Source organism: Carcharhinus amblyrhynchos, chromosome 26, assembly GCF_965287045.1.
Source record: "Carcharhinus amblyrhynchos chromosome 26, sCarAmb.v2.hapA, whole genome shotgun sequence".
NCBI lineage: Eukaryota > Metazoa > Chordata > Chondrichthyes > Carcharhiniformes > Carcharhinidae > Carcharhinus > Carcharhinus amblyrhynchos.
The window spans coordinates 10973207-10986154 of NC_137349.1; the positions used below are offsets into that span (position 1 = coordinate 10973207).

The 12948-nt window shown below is 42.2% G+C and overlaps 1 protein-coding gene across 2 annotated transcripts in view; it reads right to left on the minus strand.

Annotated features, from left to right (window-relative positions):
- The window catches only part of slc25a42 (solute carrier family 25 member 42), a 56674-nt gene that overhangs the window by 40589 nt on the left and 3137 nt on the right, over positions 1–12948 (minus strand). Inside the window, exon 1 of one of the 2 annotated variants that reach the window (XM_080212690.1) lies at positions 2387–2630. The exons of the other annotated variant lie outside the window; for it this stretch is intronic. The gene's annotated coding sequence lies outside the window, so the exon portion shown is untranslated. Of the gene's footprint in view, positions 1–2386; positions 2631–12948 lie in introns of those variants that run through there. 2 annotated transcript variants of the gene reach the window in all.

Genomic DNA, 12948 nt, shown 5'->3' on the forward strand with positions numbered 1-12948 from the left:
TCACTTGAGACAGGGAGGCCAAGAAGAATATTTTGTCATATGTGCGCACAATAGTAACAAAAATGTTTCTATACAGGTTGTCTTTTTCTTGTGACACAAGATTTTGTTGGAGCCGCAGAGTTTAGTTTTTGTCCCAAACAATTCAATCAAATTGGCAACAGTGAAAGTAAATATTGGTTTCCATATTTTGGTTTCTTTGCCCCTGTCCAACATGACCATTACAAATTTCAAGAACATTCTCATGGGGAGGCTCGACAGAATTCAGCACTCATTTTGCAAGGACAGGGAAACGGTTATGTAAGCATTCTCAGCTCAGAAAAATGTCCCACTGCACTTCAGAGTTGTGAGGGATTAGTGCACAACAAGCAAAGGTGGTGTACCTGAAGACATTTGGCCAAAATCTTTGCCAGATAGGAAGCTCCTACCGGAGGGGGAAGAATGAGTGTGTTTTGGGAGAGAACTCCACACAGTATGATCTTAGCAGCTTAAGGGAGAAATCGGTAGGGTAAAAAGTTGGGGATATGCGAGAGGTTCTAATCAGGGGAACAACTGATTGCACAGTGGAGTTATGGAGGAAGCTTTTGAGTAAGAGATTGAGGATGGAGCCATGGAGAGATTCAAATAGTATTGCAAAAAATTAATTTTGTTTTAATAGAATGTGGACATTGCTGGCATTTGTTGCCCACGCCTAACTGCCCTTGAGTGGCTTGCTCAGCATTTCAGAGGGCAGTTAAGGATCAACCACATTGCTCTGGGCCTGGACTCAGATATAGGCCAGGCCAGGCAAGGATGACAGATTTTGACGCCTAAGGGACACTAGTGCACCAGATGGGCTTTTATAGCAATTAATAATAGGCTATGATTCAGTCTGAAATCACGATGAGTGTCTGCTTGTATTTGTATAATGTCAAATTAGATATTCCTGCAATTCTTCTATTGCCAATTAGACAGCATTGCATAGTCTCAAATGTAACAAGCAGGTCATTTGAATGAGTAGCAGAAAGGCTGTCAGTGTTGCTGGAAATGCAATATAGCAAAAGTCAACAGCTTCTGAAGAGAAGCAAAAAATTTGCTGAAGAAACAAAATAGGAAAGGAAATATGGATGTATACAGACAAGAAAAGCTAAACACTAATTTAAATTAGAAATGAAGTGTGTAAAATGCAGATGAGTAAGCACCCAACAGAAAGAAACAGGCAAAGTATCAGCATTGATTAAAGATTAAGCTTCAGTTTCTGCTTATTTCAAATTTCAAGCATTCATGGTCTCTCTCTTCATCTTTGCTAGACTAATGCTAGATCACATGATGTCTTTCAAAGCAAACATTTATTCTTGGATTCAAGCCAACCTGTATCAAGGGTCAGTGCTGTCAATGTTTCTCAGCACCTGGCAACTGTTGCATGTCCCATGTTCTAAGTTACCAAGCATTTTGAAATGACTGATGTTGAAACACCATCTGCAGTCTGGCCCGCACGCGGTCACTCAGCACATGCAACACTAAATACAATGCTGTTCCAGCACAATCTTGTCTTACCAATAATGATTAAAGCTAAACATAGCATTTTATCCAGAACACAGAGCAGGAGGGTGAAGCAGGGAGAGACAGAGATGCAGAGGAAATTTCTCTTCATATCCTCAAAAGCAATACCCTGTGAATGTTGCAGATGTGCCAGTCCAGTTCATTTAACAGTCCAGTGCTGTTCTGAGAAAGTGCTGCATTGTTGGACGGGAGAATGACAAAACACAAAAGAACTTGCATTCATATAGCACTTCTCACCACCACAGGGCTTCACAAAGCACTTTCCAGCCAATGAAATTCTTATTGTATTATAGAATACACAACAGCTAATTTATGTCCAACAAGGTTTACAAATGACAACATAATACTGACCAGATCATTTACCTTAAAAGATATCAGCGGGGATTAAGTATTAGCCTAAGGAAGAAATCACTATCTCTTTTCAATGTAATGCCGTGGTATCTTTTATAACGACCAATAGGGTGCCAGTTTGACACCAATGCATAAAGCTTTGAAATAATGGGCCACAACCCAAACTGAGTAGACTGTTCGCACCGACTTTTAGAAAGCATTCTTTCTGATTGTATCACAGCGTGGTATGGCTCCTGCTGTGCCCAAGACCGCAACAAACTACAAAAGGTCACGAATGCAGCCCAATCCACCACACAAACCAGTCTTCCATCCAAGGACTCTGTCTACACTTCCCGCTGCCTCGGCAAAACAACCAGCATAATTAAGGGCCCCACGCACCCCATTCTCTCTTCTGCCTTCTTCTGTCGGGACAAAGATACAGAAGTCTGAGGTCATATGCCAACCGACTCAAGAACAGCTTCTTCCATGCTGCTGTCAGACTTTTGAATGGACTTACCTTGCTTTAAATTGCTCTTTCTCTACATGACTGTAACATTACATTCTCTCTCATTTCCTTCTCTATGAACGGTATGCTTTGTCTGCATAGTGCGCAAGAAACAATACTTTTCACTGTATGTTAATACGTGCGTCAATAATCAAATCAAAGACTATTCCTCCAGATCTGTCTCATTTCAGTCCAACAAAATTAGTGGGACATTTACTTGGAACTCGGCACTGCCTGTGACTAAAAACTGCACTGTCCCTGATTTGAGGCCAAAGTTTCACACTATTTTAATAGTCAGTATGACATACCTGGGCACTTCTGGACTCTGAACAGAATTCAAATATCTCAACTAAACAAGCATGGCTAACCAGCTGTTAAATATTGGAAGAAGATTAGTATGCTCATAGTGTAAATAATGAGCAAATCAAGCCAGGGCAGACTTTGTATCACTGAATTCAGCGCTGGAAACTCAGATCAAAATAAGCAATATCAGTAATTCAGAAATAAAAGGGGAATGGAAGTCACTTACATTTATGACAACAAAATCACAAAGTATATCTCAAAAATTATTGAATTGCATTCACTTATGGACAAACTTAGCAACCAACCAGTTACATATTGAATAGTTAACATGTTTAATGTGTTGGTTGGTGGGCATCAGGATTATTCCCTACCTTCTTTGCATAAAGGTCATTCAAATTCACATAAAGCAACCAATGAGCCTTAACCAATAAGCTTATCCTCAAGAGGATTTCTCAACAAGAACCAGCATTCATATACTGACTTGAACATATAAAAATATCCCAAGATATTCCAAAACAGTGTGTTAAAAAATCTGACAATGGGCCACCGAAGACAACATTAGGAATTGGACCGAGAACTTGGTCAAAGAGATAAGTTCTAAAGAATGGCTTAAATGAGAGGCTAAGAGGGTCAGAGAGGCAATTACAGAACTTACAACCTGGGCATCTGAAGACAGAACTACCAATGGCAGTGTTGGAAATCAGGGAGACCAGAGTGCAGAGCATCTCTGCAATAATATTCTGAAGCATTGAAGAGTGCTTAACTCGACTGTTGCTCAATGCTAATTATCATCTGATTCTCGTTCACTCCCAAGCTGGCTTAATGCTTCAAAACTGCCAGCTGGAGGCAGGGTTTAAGTCCTTTGTGCATTCCATCACGGTTTGCTCCAGTAACATGGAGAATTTGGCAGAAGGTTAATGGTATCACTGCATTGAAATCTGATATCAGATGTAAAGTTTACTTTATTCATTAATGAGATGTGGGCGTCACTGGCAAGGCCAGCATTTATTGCCCCAGGAAGGTGGCAGTGAGCTGCCCTCTTGAACCGTTGCAGTCCATACGGTGTAGGTACACCCACAGTGCTGTTAGGGAAGGGGTTCCAGGAATTTGATCCTGCAATAGTGTAGAGCGCAAATTGCAACACAGGCTGTTCAAATGCTGAATTGGTTGAAGTTTAAATCGGTCTTCATTCACTAGCAGCTATAATAGACCACTATCACATTAAGCAGAGAAGTATAGAAATTAGGATCTCTTGGATTGAGTACAAAAACTAATCTGAAACATGATAAAGTGACAGAATATCAGAAAGCTGAGAAGTTCTGAAAGAGATTTAGACTTAGATGATTGTCACAAAAAATTAAGAAACACAGCCTCCTTGTAACAGGTGCTAACTGGTAAATCTGACATCAGCCTCTCACCCTGTTGAAGACAGAATAGTTCCTGTTAATAGATTTTTGTTATAATTTTGATTACATTTAACATCCAACCTTAACTGGCAACCAGTTGGATGTGTGTTATTTGGAACTTCAGTTCTGCTTCCATCTCAGATTCATTAGAGTCAAATGATCCTTGCCACACAGATAGTGACACTGTTATGGTCATTTTTGTTTTAAAGTGCTAAATTATTACTGGATTAACACCCTGAAATTCCCTAGGAGCAGCTCAAGAAAAATAATTGCATTTTAGCCTCATCGGCCCATTAACTTCTTGTGAAGTATGGTCACTGTTGACCGCAAGGTCCCACAAACCAGCAACAATTTGATTTTTTGTCACATGCATTAGCATACAATGGAAAGTATTGTTTCTTGCACACTATGCAGACAAAACATACCGTTCATGGAGAATGAAAGAGAAAGTGCAGAATATATATAGTGTCACAGCCATAGCTAGGGTCTAGGGAAAGATCAACTTAATGCAAGGTAAGTCCATTCAAAAGTCTAATAGCAGCAGGGAAGAAGCTGTTCTTGAGTCGGTTGGTATATGACCTCAGACTTTTGTATCTTTTCCCCAATGGAAGAAGGTGGAAGAGAGAATGTCCGGGGTACGTGGGGTCTTTAATTATGCTGGCTGCTTTGTCGAAGCAGCAGGAAGTCTAAACAGAGTTAATGGATGGGAGACTCGTTTGCGTGATGGATTGGGCTTCTTTCACGTCCTTTTGTAGTTTCGTGCAGTCTTGGGCAGAGCAGGAGCCATACCAAGTTGTGATACAACCAGAAAGAATGTTTTCTATGGTGCATCTGTAAAAGTTTGAGAGTTGTAAATAACATGCCAAATTTCTTTAGTCTTCTAAGAAAGTAGAGGCGATGCAAGCTTTCTTAACTATAGTGGCAAGTGGGCAGATAAATTGTCTTTGGTTGTGATATAAATATTGGTTATGACACACGGAAAAACTCTGCAGCTCCTCTTCCAATAGTGCCATGGAATCTTTTACATGCACTTGAGGGGACAAGCAGAGACCCAGCTTGACATCTAGAAAATGACACCTCCAACAGTGCATCAATCCCGCAGTACAGCACTAGCAGCATCCAGACTATATTTTGGCACTAAAGTTTCTGGAGTCAGAAAATTGTAGATTCTCACTAAACCAAGGCTGACACCAGTGGGAGCACCACAAGGACTGAAACAGTTCAAAGAGAAATCGCCTACTCAAAACAACTGGGGATAGACAAGAAAATAAGAATCCTGTCATTGGTAATCATAACACAAGAATAATAATGGCAACAAAGACTGTAGCTGACACTACACTCATCAAGTAAAGGAAGTTGCAGCTTTTATGCCATTCCAAAATTAATTGCTGCACCAATAAAGAGGTGCTCGTATTCCAGAGTGTGATGATGATCCCATCCCAAACTCAGACAAGAAAATCTCAGTAAGAGCTCCTGCTACAATCCAACTGTGTTTTGCATCAGGATTGCTCTTCATAGATGTACACCAGCTAAATACAGAATCTACATCATGATAGTAAAAATTCTCTGTTCACAATAACAGCAAGAAATAAGGATCACAACTGTAATGCCACAGACAGTACTAAAAATTAAAACATAAAAGAGCATCAATACACTTGGCTAAATGTCTGACTGGAGGAAAGAAGGTCTCAATGTTGACAAAGAACTTGAGACTCAGTTTCAAGTCTTACATTGTTTTTTACATTCATTTCACGTGGGAAACATGCAGCAGAGATGTTGGCGCACCATCACCTCCAAATCTCACACCATCCTGACTTGGACATACGTCTCAATTTGTTTGTTGTCATAGAATCCCTATAGTGCAGAAGAAGGAGGCCATCCAGCTCACTGAGACTGCAGCGACAATCACACCCAAGTACTTTCACTTTAACCCCATGTATTTGCCCTGCTAGCCACCTGAGACTAAGGGACAATTTAACATAGCGAAATCAACCTAACCCTCATATCTTGAGGAGGAAACCAGAGCACCAGGAGGAGATCCATGCAGACTCAGGGAGAATGTGCACACTCCACACAGACAGCCACCCAAGGCCGGAATTGAACCTAGATCTCTGCTGCTGAGGCGCAACAGCGCTAACCACTGACTCACCATGACACCCCATTCGATCAGAATCCTGGAACTCCTAACTAACAGCACCTTCACACAAATTGTAGCAGGTCAAGGTGGCTCAAACACAACCTCAAGGGCAACAAAGGAAAGGCAAGGGTCTGTTTATTGCCAACAACAGCAACATTCCCAACACTTGATTTGCTACAGCCTTTAGAAAACTGTGAAAGTATATGAATTACGTCTCGATAAGAATCCAAACATGTCCTCCTTAATATCCCTACCCTAACAAGTGAACAAGGAGAGAGGTTCTTGCCCAGTTTTATAGCTACAGACTTGTGCTCAGGAACAGAGCAAAGAGGCCCAAAGGACAATTGCTGCCACCTCAGTTGTGTACCCATTTCTCAGATCAACGAAGGATTTTCCTTGCTGCCCAAAGTGGGTGTTTTTACAATGTGGCAGATTGCTAAGCAACTTCAGCAGGCGTTAATTAACGACTAAAATAAAAGCTAAACACTGCAGATGATGGAGATCTGAAATAAAAACAAAGTGCTGGAAAAGCTTACTTAGCAGGTCAGGCAGCATCCACAGGCCTGCTAAGCTTTTCCAGCACTATACTTTCATATGAAATCAACCACACACCAGCAGTGAGGCTACGTAGGAGTATAAGTTCATTACTTCCCCGAGGAGCAGTGAACTTTCCCTTAGTTTTAGGCAACTCATCACCACCTTCCCAAAGGCAACTAAAAATGGTCAAAAAGCTGAGCTAGCTATCCATATCCCATAAATGATTTTTTTTTAAATTTTTCTTGCAAAAATATATTTTATTCATATAATATTTGAAAGAAACATTACAAAACATTTCAAATTGTCCTAACATTAAAGTGCAATAATATTCACATTTTTCTCTAGATATCAAGATATACTCTGAAGTGCTTTAATTCAGTAATGAAAACATTACAAACACTGCAATATTTTCATTACAGGGAACACAATTCTTTTCAAGTGATCTATATCAATCATGTTGCATTCTGAGGTGCTTCAATACAGTTACATACAATAAGAATTAAGCACAGTCCAAGAGATTTTACAGTTACCAGCCCCTCAGTGTATATTGGTTGAAGGGGTGTACACAGCAGGCTTTCCCCATTGTTCCTTGGTGGTGGCAAGGCTTCAAGTTGGAGTGTGTTCCTCAGCATTTAGCCCTGGACGTTGGAATGTGCCAGTCTGCAACATTTCGTCGAAAACAATTCTTCGCACTGGAAGATCAACACGTTTTGGGCAGACTCAAAGAGCTCCTTTCACCAAGTTGATGACCCTCCAACAGCAATTGACGTTTGCCTCGAGGTGCTTTCCTGGCAACAGGTCATACAGCAAAGTCTGCATCACAGCTGCTCAGAATGAACTTCGACTGCATTTCTGTCCAGACCTTCTTTGCAAAGACACATTCCACAAGTAGGTGTGCAACTGTCTTTCCTAGTAGATTTCTGGACATACTGCAACAACTGCATCTTCAGCCACAATACAGCCTGTGTTTCCCGAGGCCATGTACCACATCCTACTGCTGGCCAACTGCTCAGAAGCATGAGTGAACTTTCTTCATTCCTCCCTTACATCGAACAACTTAGCAAAATTCCAATCTGCAAGCACCCATGCGTTTATCTGATTTCACTCCAGCACTTACCACTAGGACCCAAGTTTTGGCATACCAATTCCAATAAATCTATTCTCAAACACATGTAAGCATCATAAAAATTAGGCCCCATTCAAAAAGTGGCAAAAGCCAAAGAGAGCAGAATCAGTAAGAAATTTATCTGACAATTAAATGCAGATTAAAGTACACTTACAATTAATATGCACAAGGGCACGTTTTAAGGACAGGATATCAACAATCTACATGATGATCCTTATATAGGAGCCCAGCAAAGAGTATAACTTGTTTAAAATACTCTGCTTCACTATTAGGCACTGCCACTGACTCTGACTCAGGTCTGTTGTTGATTTTCCTTCTAATCAGGTTCCTGCAGACTCTCATACTAAATACTTTAAATGATAACTACATCATAAGCCAACCCTTCCTATTCCCCCTTTCACTATTGCTACTCTTTATCCCAAACCAGGAAAGCATAATTAATATCTTTCTACTGCTCCACAGAGCAGCCTCCTCACCATCTGATTCAACACAGTTTTCAATACACTATGAACTGTTCCTTATTAAGCAGCCAGAAGTGGAAAATTGGCACTGCTACAGCAACTCCATGAATTCTTGGGTCTCTGTTGGAAGGAAAGATCTGTGCCCTATGACATATGTTTGCATCACACAAAGCAAAAGGGGGAATTGCAGTGACTGCCACAATCTATCCAACAATGTGGAAAGCTGCTCGAGTATGTCCAGCCAAATCTATTACGCTCCATCAGTCTATGCTCAATCAGTAAAGTGATGGAAGGGCAGAGCAGTCAAGCTCTTGTTTTGCAATAACCTGCTCACTGACACACAGTTTGGGTTTCTCCTGGGCCTGACCTCACTACTATCTTGGTTCAAACACGGACAAAAGACTCAACTCTAGAGGTGAGAGTGACTGCCCTTGATATCAAGGCAACATTTGAATAAGTTTGGCATCAAGGAGCCCTAAGTCAATAGGAATCAGGGAAACTCTCCACTGATTGCAGTCACACCTAGCACGAAGAAAGATGGTTGTGGTGGTTAGAAGTCAGCCATCTCAGTTCCAGGACATCACTGCAGGAATTCCTCAGGGTAGTGTCCACAGCTCAACCAACTTCAGCTGCTTCAACTAACTTCTTCCCATCATAAGGTCAGAAGGAGGGACATTCACATAACATGCAACTCCATTCGCAACACCTCGCCATCTGCTCTGTGCGTACTGAAGCAGTCCATGTTCAAATGCAACAAGACCTGGGCAATATCCAGGCTTGGGCTGACAAGTAGCAAGCAATATTTGCATCAAGTGCCAGGTAATGACCACCTCCAACAAGAGAGAATCTAACTGCCCTCCCTATACATTCAGTAGCATTACCATTGCTGAATCCCTCACTATCAACAATCGGGAGTTACCATTGGCCAGTAACAGAACGGGACCAGCAATATAAATGTGTTTACAACAGCAGATCAGAGACTAGAAATTCTGTGGCGAGTAGCCCACATCCTGACTCCCCAAAGCCTGTCCACTATCTACAAGGCCTAAGGCCCAAGCAGGCTCGAAGGGCTAGATGCCCTACTCCTGCTCCTATTTCTTATGTTCTTAAGTCAGGAGTGTGATGGAATACTCCCCCCCTGCCTGGATGAGTTCAGCTCCAGTCAGGACAAAAGCTTGATTTCACCACCAACGCAGTACCATTTATAAGGTGCACGACAGGAACTCACCAAGGTTCCTTGAACATTATCTTCCATGCCCAACACCACTACCGTAAAAGGACAAGAATAACAGATACATGGGAACACCACCATCAAGAAGTTCCCCTTCAAGTCACTCATCATCCTGATTTGGAAATATACTGCCATTCCTTCACTGTTGTAGGCTCTAAATCCCAGAACTCCCTCTCCAACAGCACTGTGGGGTATACCTACATTCCATGGACTACAGTGGTTCAAAATGGCACCTTCTCAAGGGCAGTTACCGATAGGCACTGAATGCTGGCCTATCCAGTAAAGCCCACATTCCTTGAATGAATAAAAGCAAAACTGAGGCAGCTTTTTGCTCAGTATTGTGGGGAAGACCTTTGCTCGCATTGCTGTTTGATACAGACCCTGGCATCACTCAACTACCCTGCGTCTCAGTGCAGATTCAGAGCTGGCAGATCAGCAGAAATAATGAAAACAGTGCAAGCTACTCTATATTGCCTTAAAAACCTCACCAAGACAGAGGACTCTCCAAACTGCCATAGAAAATAGGCTGCCTCCTGGACTCCCGGGGGTCATTTCTCCTTACCATAAGAACTTGCACAGTTCCATCGAGTATCACTGGAAGCTTTCAAGATCAGCAGCAGGATGAAGCAGAGCTGCGTACTGGTGCCATCTCTCTGCGGGATAGTCTGATCCACGCTGGTATTGTACGCACAGAGCAGATGGCAAGGTGTTCAATTGGGCAAGATTGCATACCAAGACCACGGGGCATAAAAGTTCTAATTGGTGAGTTGCTGATGACAACATCCTGACATCCAATGCTAAGTTTTATTCGCAGCAGCTTGTAGATCTGCTTTTCCAGGTCTGCAAAGAGTTTGGACTAACAATCAACGCCAGGAAGATCAAATTAAAGGGGCAAAATATTGAGGCTCCACCTTCCAACAACAATGATCTCACTGTGGAGGTCGTTGACCATTCACATAACTTGAATCAACAATCACCAGCAATCTGTCCCTTCATGCTGAAATCAGCACTAGGTTTGCCAAGGTGGGAGCTGTTATCTCAAAGTTACTTGTGGGCTAACAGCAAACTAACCGAATATATAAAATTTCATACGTACCAGGCTTGCAATCTCAGCACCCTCCTTTACAGTAATGAAGCATGGATAACTTATGAAAACCAAACAAACTGAACTGCTTTCACCTCCACTACCTCAAATGAATACTGAGCACCTCCTGGCAGGACAGAGTGCTGAATACAAGAGTACACTAGTGAGCAGGGATCCCCAGCACGTTTGCCCTTGAGTCAGCGGCAACTCTATTAGCTGGGTCACAAGAGCTGAATAGACAATAGCCACATTCCCAAAGACACGCTCTATAGCAAACTATGGTACAAGACCAGCAGGTCACCCACACCAGCGATACAAGGATGTCTGTAAGCGAGACCTCAAGTTGAGTGGGATCAGAGTCAATCCATGGGAAGTCCCCGCAGCTGACCAGAGTGGCTGGAGACAGGCAGTCAATCAAAAAAGGGTATGAAGAAAGCAAAGAACAATAGAAAGAAACAACGAACGTACAACCCACCAGATGGGGAGAAAAGAAATCAGCCCTCAGGCCAACAGTATTCACCTGTGGAAGGGATTGCCATTAACAAGCCAACCTCCATACCCACAACGAACAATGTTCAATTCTGAAGTGATATGCATCCTGCGCACAGTCCATGATTTCCACAGACAGACAGATGCCTACTACTAAAAAGCCAAACAACATATCCAGAACATCACATATAAAAAGGATATCATTAAACTAGAATAAGTGCAGCAAAGATTTACTAGGATGCTACCCGGACTTGGATGGTTTGAGTTATAAGGAGGGGCTGGATAGACTGGGACTTTTTTTTCCCCTAGAGCATTCTAGACTTAGGGGTGATCCTACAGAAGTCTATAAAAAAATGAGGAGCATAGATCAACTAGACGGATAACATCTTCTCTCAGAGGGCAGCGAATCTTTGGAATTCTCTGCCCATTAAAGCAGTGGAGGCTACCTCGTTAAAGTGTTTAAGTTGCAGGTACATAGCTTTCTGATCAATAAGGGAATTAAGGTTTATGGGGAGCGGGGGTAAGTGGAACTGAACCACTGTCAGATCAGCCATGATCTTACTGAATGACGGGGCAGGCTCGAGGGGCTAGATGGCTTACTCCTGCTCCTATTTCTTATGTTCAAAGGTAGGGGAGACTAAAACTAGAGGGCATAGTTTAAGCTAAAAGGGGAGAGATACAAAAAGATCCGGGGGCAATTTTTCACACATAAGGTGGTGAGTATCTGGAACAAGCTGCCGGGAGTAGTAGTAGAGGCAGGTACATTTTTGTCTTTTAAAAAGCATTTAGACAGTTATACGGGTAAGATGGGTACAGAGGGATATGGGCCAAACACAAGGCAATTGAGACTAACTTAGTGATTAAGAAAAGAGATGGCATGGGCAAATCGGGCCGAAGGGCCTCCTTCCATGCTTTAAACCGCTTTGACTGTATATTCTATGACAGGACCTGAATTATCAGCCTCTGAACATTCCAAAACATCTTACAGCCAATTAAGTACTTTTTCGATAAATAATCGCTGCAGTGTCAAAAAAAAATAGGTAATTTGAGACAACAAAGCCACAAAGAACAATGTGATGTTGGTTGACATTTAAATATTGGCCAAGCCAATGGATAGAACTCTTCTACTTTCTTTCCCCAGTAATGATTTGGGAATCTTTTGTATCCACCTGAGAAGGTAGACAAGGGCCTCAGTTTAACATCTGCATCCAAAAGACTCTGATGGTGCAGCACCTCCTCAGTACTGGCACTCAACAACCTAATCCTATTAATCTGTGTTACATTGTCACTGCTCTATTATAAGAAACAACAGCCGAGAGTTCTCCTGATCTCTCTGAATGCTGTTCTAAATACCAGCAAAACAGAAAATTGTTTACTAATATTCAAAGGCTTACAATGATCCAGCATATCACCTGCAAGTGCTTTCTTTGCTCCAGATGCAACTACTTTGCAGAACTTTATGGAGTTAATGGCATAGAGTAAGTCAATTAGCTTAATAAGAAAAATAAACCCAACTGTCAGTCTGGATGTTGTAACAGTATATGCCCCCCTCATCTGCGCAGCATGGTGTCACAGTAGCTAGCACTGCTACCTCATAGCGCCAGGGACTTGGGTTCAATTCCCAGCTTGCGTCACTGTCTGTGTGGAGTCTGCATGTTCTTCCCGTGTCTACATGGGTTTTCTCTGGATGCTCCAGTTTCCCCCCCCTAGTCCAAAAGATGTGCTGGTTAGGTGCATTGGCCATGCTAAATTCTCCCTCAATGTACCTGAACAGGCGCTGGAGTGTGGCAGCTAGAGGAT